Below are 18611 nucleotides of genomic sequence, written 5' to 3' on the forward strand. Positions count from 1 at the left end.
AGTCGATACTGGAACGACTCGCTCATGTATACGAGAGGGAAACATTTTGTTATCGGGTAATGCCATGAATGCTCAAGGTTTCACAGGAGCTACAAGTAGAGTTCCTTTTGCAGAAAAATTGCCAATTTCAATAGGAGAATGTGACATGTCTGTTCCATTATTGTACTCGAAACAGACGCCAGTTAATATACAGGGTTGGGATTTGATGACGAAGTTGAATATGACAATTTCTTTTACTGATGAAGGCATAGTGTGTTCTACTCCAGGAATACATTATTTAAATGTGAGTGAGTGTATTATGGCATTCATAGGGCAAATAGCTTTGCGAGGAAAGTCATTGGAGCCCGAGGTTTTTCATTATGGAGTATGCATTTTGTTAACATGGCTACCTTGATTAGTGGTTAGGGTAATGAGAATACCTGATGACTTTCTATTCAGGCCACAGATACCCATGAATGAGGAGGGGGACAGATATTCTCCTTAGAATTACAAGCAGCCCTAGTACGAGGACAATTGGCCATGCTCAAAGGATTCGATGATGAGGGCAGGCCATGGAGGACAGTGATTGCTATTGAAGAAAGGTTCAGATTAACTGACGTCACTGACGAGGATATGTTTAAAGACGACCCATCAGCTGATGAAGTAGTGTTTGAAATAAACATCACATATTGGATTAGAAGAGAAAGAAGAGAGATCCCACAGTGGATGGCAATCATGCAACAACACCCTACATATTTTGATGAGGATATGGAAAAGGTGCCCATTTCTTTATGGACAACAGGCCCTTATGACGTAGGACTATTGAAAGATGTAGGAGAATTTAAGATTAAACTAAAACCAGGAGCAATTCTGCCCCATTTAAGGCAGTATCCTATGTCAAGAGAAGCAGATTTTTAAGACTATTTCAGCCACGATGGATAAGGGCATTCTAGTGATGTCAGAGTCACCATGTAATACTGCAGTGTACCCTATCAAAAAAAGTAAAGGGGGTTGTGGCATTTAATTCAGGACCTGAGATGGAGTAACCAAATTGTAGAGGCAGAGTTTCCTTTAGTTCAAAACCCTGCGACGATCTTATGTATTATCCCGGTTGAAACACAATATTTCATGGTGATGGACTTGAAAAATTCATTTTTCTCAATACCCTTGCACAAAGATTCTCAAGATCTGACATCATTCACGTTCCGTCAGCCTAAAATGAAAAGCACAAGGTTTCCCCAAGGGTATTGCGAGTCTCCATCAATTTTTAATAGAGTCCTGCAGAAAGGCTTAAGCGATATCGATTTGCTGAGTGTTGTTTTGCAGTACGTACATGACATTTTAGTTTGCAGCATGTCAGAAGAAGAGTTTAGATTTGACTCGATTCAATTGATGATTGTTCTTGCAAAGAAAGGATATAAAGTGGATTAAGAGAAATTGCAGTACTGTCAAAAGGATGTGTTGTACAGAGGACAGTTAATCTCACACGAAGGAAAGAAAGTTACACCAGAAAGGGCTGAGGCTATTTTGAAAACAGCAAAACCACATGCGATAAAACAAATGCCGCAGTTTTTAGGACTGTGCAACTATGTTAGAGCATGGGTATTTGATCACAGTTCTGACGACAGTCGGACTGATGACAGACGGTTTGTTTCTCTTATCAGGGATAACACCCAGCTAAACGAAGCTCCCTTTGACACTTAAGCATTAGGAGGACCTGATGCAATTTAGACGCCAGCACTCAGAAACCAGACAGCCTGATAAGAGGGAACACAATCCCTACAGGCTATTTGAGCAGGAAGTCACGAAGTACATAAGTGAAACCAATTAAGCCACCATCAACAATAGTGAAAATCCAGTGAGATAACAGGGACCGGGACACAAGCTGTATTGCCCGTGGGAAACCCTGAGAAAACTCTCCAACCCTCCGCAACGTGGATACTTGTGAAGAAATCATAGTATCACTGAGAATGCATGATTCTCCGTCCTAAAGAAGGCGGCGAGTTATCAACTCAGCTGAAACCGGTTGACAAACCCAAAGAGTTGACAGGCCGATGACCTCAACTCCGAGATCCTACATACATTTGAAGACAGGGCTCGAATAAATATACATAATTTTAACCTTACCCAACAGTAAAAGAACATTTACTGATAGATTGCAATAATCATTTTTTAGCTGTATTCGGCCATTTGGCCTCAACAGTTTGTTTTTTATTATAAGACACATAGACTGGGGGCGGTAAAAAGAAAGAAGAGAACCGACCACCAAGAAATGTGCACATAAACAATTAGTTTTAGGAAAGTAGTGAGAGAGCTGAGGGCAAGAATCTCAACACCCCTTTGCAGGCGGCAAAGCATTGCTATTCTAGAGATGAGTGTGCCACACAATTGGGGACATGAGATATCTGAACACAGGGCCAGTGAGCTATCTATAGGGACGTAGTCCTAGGAATAATGTATTTTTAATGAAATAACTACTGTCTGTTTTGTGCTATATACGTTGGGGCCTAGACAAGTAGTGGAAGCACATTGACCTCTACTGTTAGTATCTATCCAGTTCATATACAAAGCCATTTTGCAAGCCTTGAAAAAAGCACAGCAGAGCTTGAAAATGCTTGAATGGACTGAGAGCATGGAGGAAGGCTTTGATGAAGTTAAAAAGCAATTTGTATGGCTCCCATTTTAGGAATTCCCAATTATGCAGAGGAATTCTTTTTATTTTCACACACGAATGGAAGAGTTATGACAGCAGTGCTTAAGCAAAGAACTAAGTTAGGGTATAAGCCCCTGGCGTATTGCAGTGTGATTCTAGGCCCAGTCATGAGGGGTCACTTCCCATGGAAACAGTCGCTGGCAGCCGCCACGTTCGCTATTGAAAAGTCTGCTAGTATAGTAATGGGATGTTCCATGACATTATTTGTTGAACATGCTCTGTTTGCAATTCTAGAAAAACCTATGGGTACCTTGACATCTCAAATAGCTTATGCTTATGAAGTGGTAGTATCAAATCTGACGATTAAAATAGTTAGATGTAAAACAGTGAATCCTGCCATGTTTGTAGCTGAACCATTGGCAGAAGGCGAGCAAGTGCATGATTGCTCGAATTATGAAGAGTTTTATGATGATATCCCGAGAGTAAAAGAAAATGCTCTCTCTGAGGGAGAAATAGTTTTTATTGACAGTTCCTTGAGAATCAATCAAACTGATGGACAACGGTATACAGGTGCTTCTGTGGTTAAGCATAAGTCTAATGGAGACTTTGAAATAATGACGAGTGCAAGACTACCATCTCATTTCTCAGCACAGTCTGAAGAATTGGTGGTGCTTATTGTTGCGCTTGAGAAACATGCAGACCAGAAAGTGATGGTGTATAGTGACTCCACCTGCGTTACATCGACCGTGCACGCAGGATTGGCACACTGGAAAAGAAGGGGCTACCTCTGAGCTGACAGCACTCCAGTGCAACATGCCGCTCTATTGAATAGGCCCATTAAAGCACTAGAGCTCCCAGTAGCCATTGCAATAGTCAAATGTGCATCACATACTAAGAGAACAGATTTTATTTTATCTGGAAACCAAGCCGCAGACAAAGAGTTGCATATTCGCTGGACATAATGGGGGTCATTCTGACCCTGGCGGTAAGGGGTTAACGGCGCCGGTAAAGGTGCCGCAGCCGTCAACCCCTTACCATCTCATTACGAGTTCTGCTTGCGGGACCCGCTAAAGACGCCTGGTTTTACCAGGCAGCCTTAGTGGGTCCCACGAGCAGCCCAGCATGCGGGCCCGTTGTTAGCATGCTCCCCATTCCCATTGAGCCCTATGGGGGCTCAAATGGGAATGGGGATGTACCGGGTCCGGGTTCCTTGAATGAGGAATTACCAGGCCCTGCAAGGTCAGAATGGCCTGGTAATTCCTCATTCAAGGAACCCGGACCAGGTACCCGGTACCCGGTAAAGGGGTGCCATGCCGCTCATAGCGGCATGGTTACCTCCTACCTCGTAATGACCCCCAATGTCTTTTGATACACCTTATGTGAAAGAGAAGATTGTGATAATGATGAGTGTGAATGAAGGCTTTAATAATTGGGCAAAAACACAGATAATGGAAATACAGGGTAGTGCTTCACAGGAAGAAAAAGATCTGTTCTTTATCCCCCACCGAAGCACTGTGGCGACAGGACAGCACTGGTAAACCGGTAATGCCTGTAGCCTTATAAAGGGTGGCGTTGGAGCAGCTACACTACCCCGTGCATGTTACTAGGGAGAGCCTCACAGCAACCATTGCGGAGGATTGGTTTGTGCCGAACCTGTTAGAACACGTTGCATTTTATGTAGTAAACTGCATTGTATGTCAAAGGTTCACTGCTGGGCACACGCTGAGAACAGTCAGAGGAATTATTCCTCAACCAAATGGTCAGTTTCAGCACCTTCACATTGATTATGTGGATATGCTGCATGCCTGTAATGGGTATAGGTATATGATAGTGGTAGTGTGCCCGTTCTCAAGATGGATTGAAGCTGATCCATACACACATCCTGATGCCACTTGTGCAGCAAGATTCCTAGTTCGAGAAATATTTCCTAGATGGGGAGTATGTGAGGTGCTGAGATCAGGTAATAGCCCCCATTTTGTTAATGAAGTGTTTGAAAAAGCAGCATATTGCTTGGCATAAAACATATGTTTTCTTTGGCTTATCATCCACAAGGAAATGGTATATGTGAGAGGCTCAATGGCCTATTAAAAGAAAGAATTGCCAAACTAAAATTGACCCCGAAGAAGGGGTGCCTGCATTGCGTACCCATTGCGCTATATGCACTGAGAAACCAACCTGGCTGAGACCATCACCTCACACCCCATGAACAAGTCACTGGAAGGCAAATGAGAATGCCTCTAACTCCTCAATTGAGGATTAGAAGTGATGCCCAGAAAACTGTAGAATTATTAGGGACTGAACTGCAAGAATATTTAAGATGCATCACCACAAGTATCTCTGTCAATTCAGACGAAGTCAAGCAGACGGGGTGTCGGCTAAGAAGACAGATGTAGACCATTCAGCAACTGGAGTGCAGTTTCTGTACCAAAGTTCTTTCCAGGAGACCAGGTACTGATCCATAACTATACCAGGAAGTGGCACGGGCCAGACTTGGCAGTCCGTTTATTGTGGAGACTACCACACTGTCAGCTATTAAAGTTATAGGAAGAAGAGCGTGGATTCATCAAATAGACATACAAATCTACACTGGAGAGCCTACCGCACCCCCATCCCATTCGTAAGCAAGTCAAGAAGAAGCAATTCAGCATGTGCAGACAAGATTGATGACAAGGAAGAAGGACGCAGAGACTATCTAAAGATAGGCAAAGAAAACATTGGACTGTGGCTTTCCTGGAAAGCATTCTTTGCATTTGCTACAGCAGAGAGTGGAAAAGCACAGAGAGGTGTTGACATTTGACTTTGAACTACAGAAGAAGGAGCACAGGAATGCCAGATTTGGATTTCTTGTTTGATGACTGGAAAGGGAGTAGTTCCCAAACGCTTTCCAATCAGAGTTTCTTTTCAGAGGATTTTATGGTCCTCACTGATCTGGATGTGCACAGACTACTTCTTGCTGTCTTCATTTTTATACTTAGAGCTTACCCTATTCTTGTTGGCCATCCTGATGACATTCTGACTTTTCTCCAAGATCCTAGCAACGGTCCAGCGATTAGATGACTTTTGGCAGCAATTCTAAACCAGATCAGAGTATTGCCTGAACATTCCTTTGAAAATACAGATGGTTCTTCTTGATGAAGACTTTCATAGACTACTTGGATTGATTCTTTATCTTTTGATTCACAAGCACCCTCATCTTGTTGGATGGTGCACAAACACTTGTGCATTCCTGAGGGATCCCAGAAATCGACCTGCAATAAATTGGTTGATGCGTGAACTTTGCAAGCAAGCAGGGGAGTTGCTAGGTCTGGAAATGACCCGGGGCTAAGCTGATGTTAGAACTGTTGGGACTGGGGGCTAGCTAGTCTTTAGGCTGTAGCTCCTGAGATTCTATCCGGGGCTACAACCAAAAGATCAGGGGCTATAGCCCCTTTAGCCCCCCCCCCCTAGCAACACCCCTGCAAGCAAGCTTGTTCATCATGTGGTGCATCTTTGTGAACAAACCAATGATCATGTCTAATGATGATGCTCAAAAACTATGCGCCACAGTCTTCTGCTTCTTGATTTAACAGTGCCCACATCTTGTTGGAAGGCAAAATGATGTACGCACATTTCTGAGGGATCCAAAGATTCATTGTTTGTATGATGTTTCTTCATGAACTAGTGAATGGTGTTGTGAAAGGAAGATGTCCATCATTTAGTGGCATTCATTTTCTATTACCTACTGGAAGCACATCCCTACCTTGTCTGATGAAAGGACGAGACATTTGTCTTCACCAGGAACCCTATAAATAATCATCAAGCAATCAGCCAGTTGCTTATGGAACTTGTGGAAAAGATACAGCAGCTCTCAGAGTGGTTATAAGATTGCCTAAATAAAGCATTTTTTCTTTCCTTAAAGTTAAGTAAAGGCAAATCGTGCAGTCCATAAACCACCAGAAAAATAGAGACGACGATGATCAGCATCTTCACGTTGTTGGGACATCTTTTATTGGTGCATAATTTATGCCTGCTTCATGTTTTTTGTTGTCATTCTGATCCTAGGAATACGTGCTGCATACGTTATGGGTCTGAAATAAGGGAGAGTTCCTTTTGTTTATCCTACTCCTAAAGAGAAGGGAGAAGTCCAAATTGTAAGAGATCCTAGGCCTTATGTGATTGGTCCTACTCCAAGGGCTTATGTGGGGGGACCTGGCTATATGGTAAATAGTACTAAACATCCTTATTCTGAGAAGAGCCATTTGGGAATTCTTGCTGAACGCCAGACAGAAATCCTTAGGGAAAGGCAAAGGAAGAGGTCTTTTGTAACTAACCCCACACCTGTGGTGCATGAGAAAACATCTGGTCTTATGATGAATGGGTCTGGGTTCTCTAAAAATGGAATGACATTTATGCAAACTGTGATGGACTTATGGATACCTGCTTATAGTGCAAAAAAGAGATTTTATGCAACTGTTCCAACACCAGTAGCATATGTAAAGACACCAGTTGTACAGACTAATGTTCCTATGATCTCTGCATTAAGAAAGAATTATGCTGATGTAATGCATGATATATTCATTGAGCCACATGTGGCACGGAGGAGAACTAAGAGATATGCACCAGAGGAGGATTATGAATTGAATAATTATCTAGACAGCACAGCACACTTAGGAAACAATATTTGGTATCAGCATATGAAAGAGGTGGGAAAGAGAGCATCAGAGGCGGACTGCTATCTTTGCGCACTCCTGCCTTATAGTATGAGGAAATCCAAAGTCTTCATAGCCATCACAATAGATGTCCAAACAGCACACTGCCTGTCTCACATAGTACGCTGTAAGGCGAGAGGCCAGTTTATGGGCCGAATAGCTTATTTAGCATGGGCAACTGAATGGACAGATCCAGATGAAGAGGACTATGTTCAAGACACAAAGACCAGAGCAAGAACCCACACTAAGAATCAAGTGATAAGATACGAACAGCCTGGAGTGAAAGGAGCTGGAATCTGATGGGAAGTGAACAGAAGATGGGAAACCCAGGAAAAACTAAAGAAGAAATTCAAAGATGGAAATAAAGAGGTCAAATGCAGATCTGGGGATCAGTACTCTCTCTAGATTGCTGGGAAGTAGGCTTAGTAATCTGTAGAGCGTGGGTAGTTATTGGTTGTTACAAACCAACCATTGACATTGTACAGAATTGATGCAAACCTTTATGGCCAAGACTTGCTAAATTGCTGACCTGGGTTGAAGATAAAGGAGGACCTTTGCAGATAGTGCCCCTGGAAAGTGCAAAGCTGTGCTTCAGAAATAATGGCACAAGAAAAATGGCAGAAAATCAGAACTGTGGACAAATCTTTGATGTGCCAGGAATGAGCGTTGGGACAGTAGTGATAATGGATCACTATTGGGCTTGTGGATCCAGAGCTTATATGAAGCTGCCCAAGGATTGGGGAGGAATGTGTTCTATAGTGAATGTCCATGTTCCAGCATTGGTGATTCCAAAAAGTGATCTGAAAATTGGTGAGCCGACTGAAGAGGGAGAACTATTTCTCAGCAAAATCAACAGAGGCTTTTCATTCAATTCCATATGAACACAGACTGTTCAGAAAGACTGTGTCGATATTTACAATAATCTTCATGCCCATGACCCAGATGGATGCAAATACTAAATGTTTGCAGATTACTAGATGGGAGCTCCTGCAGATGATCAACACTACTATAAAAGGATTCAATTAAATCAAGGGGGAGCTGAGAGCCATAAGACTGATGACTCTTCAAAATAGATATGCCTTGGATATGATTACAGCTATGGATGGAGGTGTTTGCGGAAAAATAGAAGAATCATTTTGCACATTTATACCTTCTCACGACAATGCAAATGGCACCTTGACAGAAGCCATATTGACAGACCTACATGTCCAGATGATTGATAAAGTAGAAGACATTGCTGATGACAGTTGGTTTGGTGCAGATTTCTAATGGGTTCCACAGTGGATGACAGATATGTTCAAGTTCCTTGGAGCCCTGTTGGTGTTGATCATGCTTGATTTTGTGTGATTAGGCTAATAATCTCACAATGTAAGAAGATTGCGAAGAAAGGTGTAGGAATGAAGATCATGATTGATGTTGAATCCGGATGGATGACTAAAGAATTTACAGATTAAGAGATCAGAGATTACATGAAATCCAGCATACACGTACCTGAAGGTACAAAGTTCCGGTATCCCAGACATCAAAAGAAGATGGATTTACTGTAGCCCTAGTGGGCACTGCACCCTTATGACATGGAGTGTTGATGAGCATGTGAAATTAGCATGAGGCTTGAAAGAAGTTGTGAAGATTTAGGTTAAAGAAACCGTTTTTCGGATAAGGATGTCTGGATGTAAAGATTGATAAAGAAGTGGTTGATGAATTGACCAGAGGGGGAAATGTAGAGGTTCAGTCAGACATCCTCGCTCCAAGCTCCACCCCCATGTTGCCTATATGTTGGGAACCAGAGATGAAGACATGTGCAGTTCCAGTCAGTGTACCAATACCGCAGAGAACCTTTGAGACAAGATATCCATTAAGGAAACCCTATCTAAATGGACAGAGACATAGCACTCTTTTGAGGGAAGTGCCGGAGGAAATGTGTATTTGCACACAGAAAGGAGCCTGATGATGTCACATGAAAGGGAGTTGACATATCTGAAAGCTGGATGAAGTATTCTCTAGATAACAAGTATTCTCTAAAGACTTAAAGAATAGACGGTACAGATGAGCAGCATTTCGGGCTCGAGATGAAGATGCTCATGCTACAAGAAACACTGAAGAATACGTAAATCAGTTTACACATGTACAGTTGCTGGAAACACAAGTAGGGAAAGGTATTCTCAAGACTGGCTACGTAGTGAAGTAGATTGCAGCAATGCGCCAATGTATATACATAGGAATGTATATAACCTGGATGTTCCACACACACTTCAGCAGGACTGAAAATTCAGGAACAAGAAAAAGACTCTCAAATGAGTGGTGCAGTTGGAAATTAATGATGGTATGGCAAGTTTCATAGATGATGGGGCTGGCTCAGAACCAAGGGAAAAGACCACAGTGTAACTGAAGCCTGTCAAGAAAGCTACAACGAATGTGAGAAAGGAATATGCTCTTGTTTCAAGTAGTTTGAAAAAACAGTGAAGGTTTCTACAGGTCATCATTCAAAAGAAGTAAATACTGCAAAAATCTCAAAAAGAGTGGTCTTCAAGTCACATGGGTGAAATCAGGATAGCTTGGGTCAGGCTGTACCGAAACTAAAAGATATAGTGAAGCTATCCTCCCATTATTTCCCAGATGAAGTCAACAGCACAGAGCCAAGTTCAAAAGCTAATTGTCTGACAAACTGAAGGAGTATTGGCAGATAGTGGGTTAATTGGAGGGGAGGCATGATCACGCCGAGCATCCATGCACCTGAGATGGTAGTCTGTGTGCTGCTAGCGTGAGGAATATTCCAGAAGGGTAAGAGGGTGCCAAACCAATCATAATGGACTGTATAATGAAGAGCCCTGTAGTTTGAAGACCCAATGAATCATTGTGTATTTAGTGACAGCAATAGTGACCAGTTATTGGGGGGTGGGTTAAGATGCCCACCTACCTTAAGTACTCAATCATAACCAGTGGGTATATAGAATTTATACTTAGATGTTCACGGAAAGCCAACCACGGGTGCCCATAATTTTTCTAGTTTGCCACATAATATGGTGTCAGCAGTGACACATTTATGTTATAAAAGAATTGTTTTTTGTGAAATGCTTTGAGATCGAGCAAAGTGGTGTTGGATGATGCCCGTTGTACTCCCTGTTTTAGATAATTGATATTAAAACAGAAACGCACTTTGCCAACATCCTGAGTCGTTTTGATTATTGATGTTTGAGTAACCTCTGCACCCCCATCCACCTCTGAATATTGCTACCTCGTCTTAAAGGGCTTTTGGGAATAAGAGTTCACTTTATATTTTCTTTCTGTTCAGTAGACACAGAATGAGCTTAGAGGCATTTAACAGTGATCAATTTCAGTAGGCATTCTGAACACTGTGTCCAATTATTACTATACAGTTAGTTAATGAATTCTGCCCTAGACCTTGCATTACGTGAATATACTGAACACAAAAGGCAAATAAAAATTGTATCTTTACCATGTCATGTTAACTCAGGAGTCATTAAGTTAAGGTACATTATGTTATATTAGTAATGGCCTGTTGGCCCTGGAGTCCTATTAGTCTCAACAGGAGAGATAAGGGATCTAGCACTGTGACAAGAGCCATGTTTTCATCAGTGTCCTAAAGTGGTTGGGAGTCTTAAGGTGGATCACAGTTACAGGTGTGTTCCACAGTTACTCAATCTGAGGGAGTTGATGCAAGTGCAGCAGTCGAAGAAAGATTACATGATTCTGTGTGATGAGCCTGAGCATCCATAGAAACTACATTGCGTGTTGTATGGGCTGAGGTCAGCTAAAGGCTCTTTGAGGTATCCTTGGCTCTGCTGTACCTTGTGTAGCATGGACAAATATCATGATTGAAGCTGCTTAACCCTTCAAGGAGTGACGAGGAATGCAACAAACAAATATACACATGAAAGAGTAAATGTCCATTCCCCAACATGAGGATGCTGTGGAAGGCTGCAATTCAAGTTTCATACTCATTTTTGCACTGCAGGCACACATTGTTGCTGAGTGGCACCTTTGTAACGTGGAGTGACAATTTGCGCACTTGGGGTGCAAGTTGAGTTGTGGCACAAGGTTTCATTTTTGAGAGTAGTGGACTCATTTCAGGGAGCAGAATTCGCCACGATGCAAGCATGGAAAAGCACAGTGAGCACAAAAGACTGGGACAGATGCCAACCTGAACAGAACAGAAACTCTCAAAATGGCCACCAAGACGTTTATGTCCTCCATCAAACAAACCAACTGGCAAGCCACTGCTAAGATACGTGAGAAAGGGCGTGCAACTGAAATTCCCAAAACCAATGCATATTCAAAGCAAGTGGGGAAAAACACCTTACCAGTTCAGTGGCAGGAACCGAAATCTAAAGAGGAGAACACTGCTACAGGATCCTGTAGGACTGAACACTTCTGGAAGCTGTCCACGAGGAGTGAACCCCTGAAGCAGAAGGCAACTAATGAATTGGTGCGGAAGGCTGCAACCTGCCAGAGTATGGTGTTGAAGTTTATTTATTTATTTTATTTATTTGTAAAGCGCTGAAGGAAAAGCCCTGAGGCACGAGAGCACAGAGACTGACACACAACAGAAAACATGTAAAATCAGATATGAGAACCGGGAACAGGTACAGCACAGTAGGGTTCAATTACTTTCAAAGAGGAAGGTTTTCAATTAGCGTCTAAGGCTGGAAAGACTAGGACACAACCTCAGGTCAAGTGGAAGGGTGTTCCATAGTCGTGGAGTCCAGACTGGAAAACATCCATCTTTTACCTGTGACAGTTTTGCCTTGGGGATATGTAGCAGACCAATGTTATTGGATCTGAGGCTGCGTCTGTCCAGTAGCCATTTGACCTGTGCGGCCAAGTAGGACGGACTATTTCCATGCAGGCAGGAGTGTGCAATGCATAAGGTACGAAACATACCCTTTTTGCTATAGGGAGCCAGTGTAGCGATATCCGTGCAGCCGACACATGTTCAGTTTTGTGCAGACCTATCACAACCATCACTGTGTTGTTCTGAACAATTTGTAAGCGGTTGATTTCTCCTTTCCCAATGCCAAGTAGGATACTGGCACAAGTACCAATAATAACCCTAGCCAAGGTGGCACAGCTGGATGCTTCAAGGTACAGGTTTTTGTGCCAGAAGCTTGATGTGGGACAAGTTTAACATGAAGCAGCTGATGTGGGCCCTCATTGAGAGCTCCTGATCAATGGTAAATCCCAGGGTCTTCACTTTCTTGAGAATAGGGAGAAGGCAGTCTAAAATTTGGAAGGAAGAGTAGGCTTGATCTAAATAGCGCAACTTAGAACCAGTGCCCAAGATTATGATCTCTGTTTTAGACTTGTTCAGGGCTAGGCCATTATGCAACATCCAGAGATGAATTTGGTTGTACGTGGTGTTGATGACTTCAGTGTCTTTGATGTAATCACCTGAGAGTAGGAAGGGACACTGAGTATCGTCAGCATAATTGGCACACCAGGTACCTTCAGCATCTAATTGATCAAACAGTGTGAGCCTAAATATATTCAAGAGGGAGGGGGATAGACATGAGCCCTGTGGCACTCCACAATTTAAAGCATACTCTTCTGACACAGCATCCTCATGGAAGACCTTGGCAGTTCAGTCTGACAGGAAGGAGAGCACCCAGCTGACTGCTTCCTTAGAGGAGACTGCTCTAGTAGTTTGCTGGCTATGATGGAATGATCTACCAAATCAAAAGCGGCTGTAAGATCTAGGAGCATCAGCAATTAAGCTTTGCCATTATCTATATATTGTAGGATGTTGGTCCTAATGTCCATCCAGCAGGGTAGATTCAGTGCTGTGCGCATTCTGAAAACCCGAGTGCTTATGGCCTAGTAAGCTATGTGCACTCAGGAATGCCTGGATCTGTCCATGTGCAATCTTGTACAGAACCTTCACGAGAAAGGGAGAGCTTGTAATCAGGTGATAGTTGCCTGCCAAACAAGGATACAATGATGGCTTCTTCAGAAGAGGGGTGATCCATGCTTGCTTGACATCTATTGGAACAGACATTTCTCTAAACGATGCATTTACAAACTTTTTAATGAAAGGGGCAGGAGACAGGGCACAGGATTTTACTATTTTGGCAGGGCAGATATCCCCATTACAACTAGTGGGTTGAATCCTGAGTAATATGCCCAGAACCTCTGCTTCAGTCACCTCTACAAATGTATATGGTTTAGGCAGGTCTGGCTGGTACCGAACATGAACAGTAGGAGATGGGAGATTCAGTTGGGCTACCCTGGATTCAATGTCCCCATTGATCATGGAAATCTTGCTGGACATAGCCTTTTTTGATTTGGGTGCACCAGTCTCTCTTTCACGACTGTGACCTTAGTAGGACAGGGGTCTTTGACTTCTTTTAGGATCTTCAAAAGTTCCTCTGCGACTGACGCTGTAAGTGATTTCAATCCGGCACACACCCAAGTCAAAGTCCAGCATGTAGTGCACAACTGAAACCCTTATTTATTTTTGTCTATAAGTTCAATATTCTGAATGATATACCGCTCATATACCACAGCAAGTAGAGCATTTGCTTTGACATCCGAGCAGAACCTGCTGACACAGGTTCGAATCCCGACAGGGCCAAACTCAACCTTTCATCCTTCCAAGGTCGATAAATGAGCACCACACACCGTGGGAAATAAGCAGCACTCAGATACCTGACGGTTCGTAGCACTATATAAAATGCACAAACAAACAAACACTCACATCACAACCTTCTCCTGAGAATCCTCCGGTCACACTGAACCTTGAATCGGGCTAGTCTGCAAAGTTAAATATTTATTTATGTATTGAAAATGTAATCACAGTATATTTTAATAGGTACACAACAATCACCCATGGGGTGACAGAACGCTGCAGAATATCTTTAATACACTAGGAATAAGTAAGGAATAAAACAAATGCAGCACAGAAAATAATACTTTAGTGTTGGTTCAGATCAGATAGCACTATGGTTATAGGTTCCCCCTGCAACACCCCTCAACCCCCAATAGGCAATGTAAAGAGATAGAAGGAGAGAGCAGGTATTCGGGAATAGCACAAATCAAACAGAATATCAGTCCCACCTTCCCCCCATAAACACAAGAGAAAAATAGAATTGACTTTTCAGCTGCCAGCATGGCTTTTACAAGTGTCTTTAAAATTGACTGGGCAAAAACACCAAATGTGGTCAAAAATACTTAAATTGTTATAAATTCTTATGGGAGCCTCTTTGAACAGTTGCACACAATCACAAGCAATGATTTAGTCCAAAGAAAAATATTATAAAGCAGCTTCTGTAGACTTCTTAGGGTTATTTTTAAGTACTTTATTATAAGTTACATAAGCTGTTAACTATGAGAGACCACCGGGTCCCATCACCCAGGCTCAACTGACCAGGCTGGAACCCAGGAGCTGGATTCATAACCAAACATTCTGCAGGCTCACACAGCGTTCCAAGCTAGGACACAGCAGCATTCCTGCAGTCATGCACTGTCAACAAGTACATTATAACACATCTCCTCCCTTTCCAATGATGACCCGAACAAGAGAAGTCAAACACAACAATACGTGTCATAATGCCAGGCATCTTTTGGAGAGATGCAACTCAACAGAAATAACTACGACGTTGTCCCTAAACATACTTCAAACTTCGAATATCCTACTGAGGAAACTTCCTGCTTCACTTCAACCTCTATACACCTATTAATGCATCACTTCACCTCTATATGATACTACTATGGGATGGAATCCCTACACATGCTTCAAACTTATATGCACTGGTAAGGTGCTAACCTCCCACTATACTGGGATGGGATCCCTCTACAGACTTCATACCACCAACTTAATTGCTATAAGAGGACTTAGGCTTCATTGTACCGGGACGTAATCCCTACACTTTCTTCACACTTAATAGATAAGGGAAGGCGCTACCCTACCACTATACTGGGACGGAATCCCTACACAGTCTTCACACTTATTATGGGAAGGCGCTACCCTCCCACTATACTGGGATGGAATCCCTACGCAATCTCCCCCATACACTAGAAGATATACCTACACAACTTCATACTAAGCGAACTATGGGAAGGCACTACCCTCCACTACTTGCCTCACCCTCCGACTACCTCATTAGGCGGCTACCTCTACCCAACTCAACTTTTTGAGCACACCGAGGACACTGGGAAGACTCTATCTCCCCTTTAGAACTTCAACAACTTCTTACCACATCCATAGGACATTTTGCATTTCCATATTCTTATAACTGTAGAACTGCCAACATATGGAGCCTTAAAAGTCTATGCCGCCCTCTGGCAGCCTAATTTTACACCTTGCTCATTCCTTTCAGCTTCTTAAAAATCCTTGTCGCCACTGGGCAACATAATCCTGACATTCTTCAAGATCATTAGTTCTAACTCACTCTCTCATGGACGCAAACACCATTATTAAGATCATCTAAAACTTAAAACGTCCATGGAAGTCCACATTTTCCTGAAAATCCTCAATAGATTACATCTTTGAACTTCAATATATATACACCATCCATAACTGGCTTTCATGCTCAAATGTCACTCGGTGCATTCATACTCAATACACATACTACATGTTATGTTAACCTCATACATCTCTTGTTGCATCACAACATTTGCATATTTCTGGGTTCATCTACATTGGCTCTAATTAATACAAACAATGCTTTCCCTTCTACACGGAAAGCAGTGCATCTGAAAGAGGAGTTGTTCATTTTCCATGGCTTGGACAAAACAATCCTCTACCCTCTGCCAACGAGATCTTCACATCTGGGCATTTTTACTTCTTACATCAGTGGAGACACAATTAGATTGCTTCCTCTGTCGACTGACAATTTCCCTTGTACCCGCAAGTATCAGTCCCAAATGAGCAGTGCTCTTCCCGCTCAATCGGTAGATTATTTTTCATTACGATCTTCTTTGCTCCTACAGATCGTACTTCGCACTGCAGCACTGCATGAGAATTATTATTTTCTTAAACGCTATATTTTCTTTAGGCACCCTACTGCTTTTACAGAACTCTTTTTACTCTGCTCGACATCTATAATCGGCATAGCTTCCCTTTTCTTCGCTTATACACTGGTGTGCTCACTACTTCCTGCCCACGTTGTATCTACGTTGTAGGGTGCTTTTCTCTGACTGTCCACAGAGTAATACTTCGCTCTGACCCTGCTCAGCGTCATCTTGCCTGCACTGGACCAACGTAACGGCTGGCATGTAACATTTCACAACGTTCTGTTCTGTCACTAACACACTGCTCAACACAGTGACATCATCATTTTCTATTTTACTCAGGAACATGTTGTATCTCCTGATTGCCAACCGTCATTCTTCCTCAATGCTTCTTGCAACCAATAACGCCACTACCTTTAGCGCATACACATTATGGGCATCTGCATTCTTGATCACTCCATGTCGGGACCACCTTCACTACATATACACTGTCTCTTTTACTGAAATGCATCACTTAAACACAGATCTTAGGCATTTTTCGTCCTGTATGTTTTGCCTCAACCTTTAGTGCAAATTCTTCCTAGTACTGCCTCTGCACCAATCACACTTTGTGAACGCTCTAAACCCCTACTTCTTCTCATACAAAACGCTTACAGCTTCACCAGTATTGCTATCGCTCTAGCTCTCATGGAAAGCTACCTCGGGACATAATCCCTACCCATACTTCAGACTTAATACTTTACTAAAATGGAAGGTAATCCCTACAACATCTTCATCTTCGCAACTTTAATAATAATATGGGAAGAAAACCCTACACATACTTCAGACTTCAAACTCTACTGCTAGGGGACGTAATCCCTACCCATACTTTTGACTTCATACTTTAATTATATGGGGAGAGATCCCTACACATACTTCAGACTTCTAACCTACCCCTAGGGGATGTAATCCCTCAAAGTTCAGACTTCATGCTCAACTACTCCGGGATGTCATCCCTACACACAATGGGTACCTATTCCCACTTCAACTTCAGACTTACTTCACTCATGGTGCACTACATTCTCTCTTGAAGGTGCTACCTTCATCTAGCTTGGAACTTCTTGCATTCTTCAACAATGGCAATTTACTGCACTTCTCACCTTTCTTAAACACTTGGTAATCTCAAACAGGCTTCCACATCTCTTAAACGTAAAGCAACTTTAAGCATTATCCACATATACAACTATTATCGCATCACTTCGCTACACATACTTCAGACTTCAGCCTTTACACTATCCACAACTTGGGATGCTTCACTACCCTGGAACAGCTTCAGACTTCAAACTCTACTGCTAGGGGACGTAATTCCTATACCGGCTTCAGACTTCATACTTCAATAATATGGGACGAAATCCCTACACTTGCTTCAGACTTCAATTTTTACCCTTTGGGAGGTATGCCACTTCAAACTTCAAAACCTCAAACCTCAGACGGGAGACACTGACATACCATTCTTCCACACATGCAATCTTACTTTTGACATTAGTATATCTTATTACAAATAATCAACAATTTGTCAATCTAAACATCTCTAAGAAGAGTCCATGCCACATTCTTGCAGCCTATTTTTGCTATAAAGTCCATCTCTCTTTGGACAACATTAACCTGAAATTCCTCAAACTTGTTACTTCTAGAACACCCAGGCCAAAGGTATTTCACACTATGGACACATCATTCTAGAACATTCAGCATTTAAATAGCAAACTTAACTATGTCACTTTAAGTTCCTAAAAGTCCATGTCACTGTTAGCAACGTACCCTGAAATGCCTCAACGTGTTACATCTAGTACACTCATTCACATATCATGTGATACCTTCTTAAACATCTCCAATATCATAACTAGGTTCTATCAGGACCACACCTATGAGCCTGATTAGATGTCCATAAAAGTCCTTCCTAAAAATCCTCAAAACGGTTATGCTTAAACACATAGTAAGGATAAGCTATATATAGCCACTCAGCTAGCTCACACTTCCTGGCAATCATCCGCAACGCAGGCAACTCCAAATCCACTAACTATTAAACTTCATTCTGCATGTGAAGTAACACTACTTTGCAAAAATATTCATGGGAATTTTGAACTATAATTCACTTATTGTAAAGGATACATGTTGTGCCGCTTCACATCCGTCCCTTTAAACTTTGGCTTTACTTGAGGAAAACTCCAACACCCCATTGTGCTGCTTTGAATGAAATCACATCCATCCCATTGACCTTGAACAAACTGTTGTGCTACTTTAAATTGTGGCTTCATAATGTACGCAATGCATACAACCACATTGCA

This window comes from Ambystoma mexicanum, chromosome 9 (genome assembly GCF_040938575.1).
Source record: "Ambystoma mexicanum isolate Mex_15411 chromosome 9, UKY_AmexF1_1, whole genome shotgun sequence".
NCBI lineage: Eukaryota > Metazoa > Chordata > Amphibia > Caudata > Ambystomatidae > Ambystoma > Ambystoma mexicanum.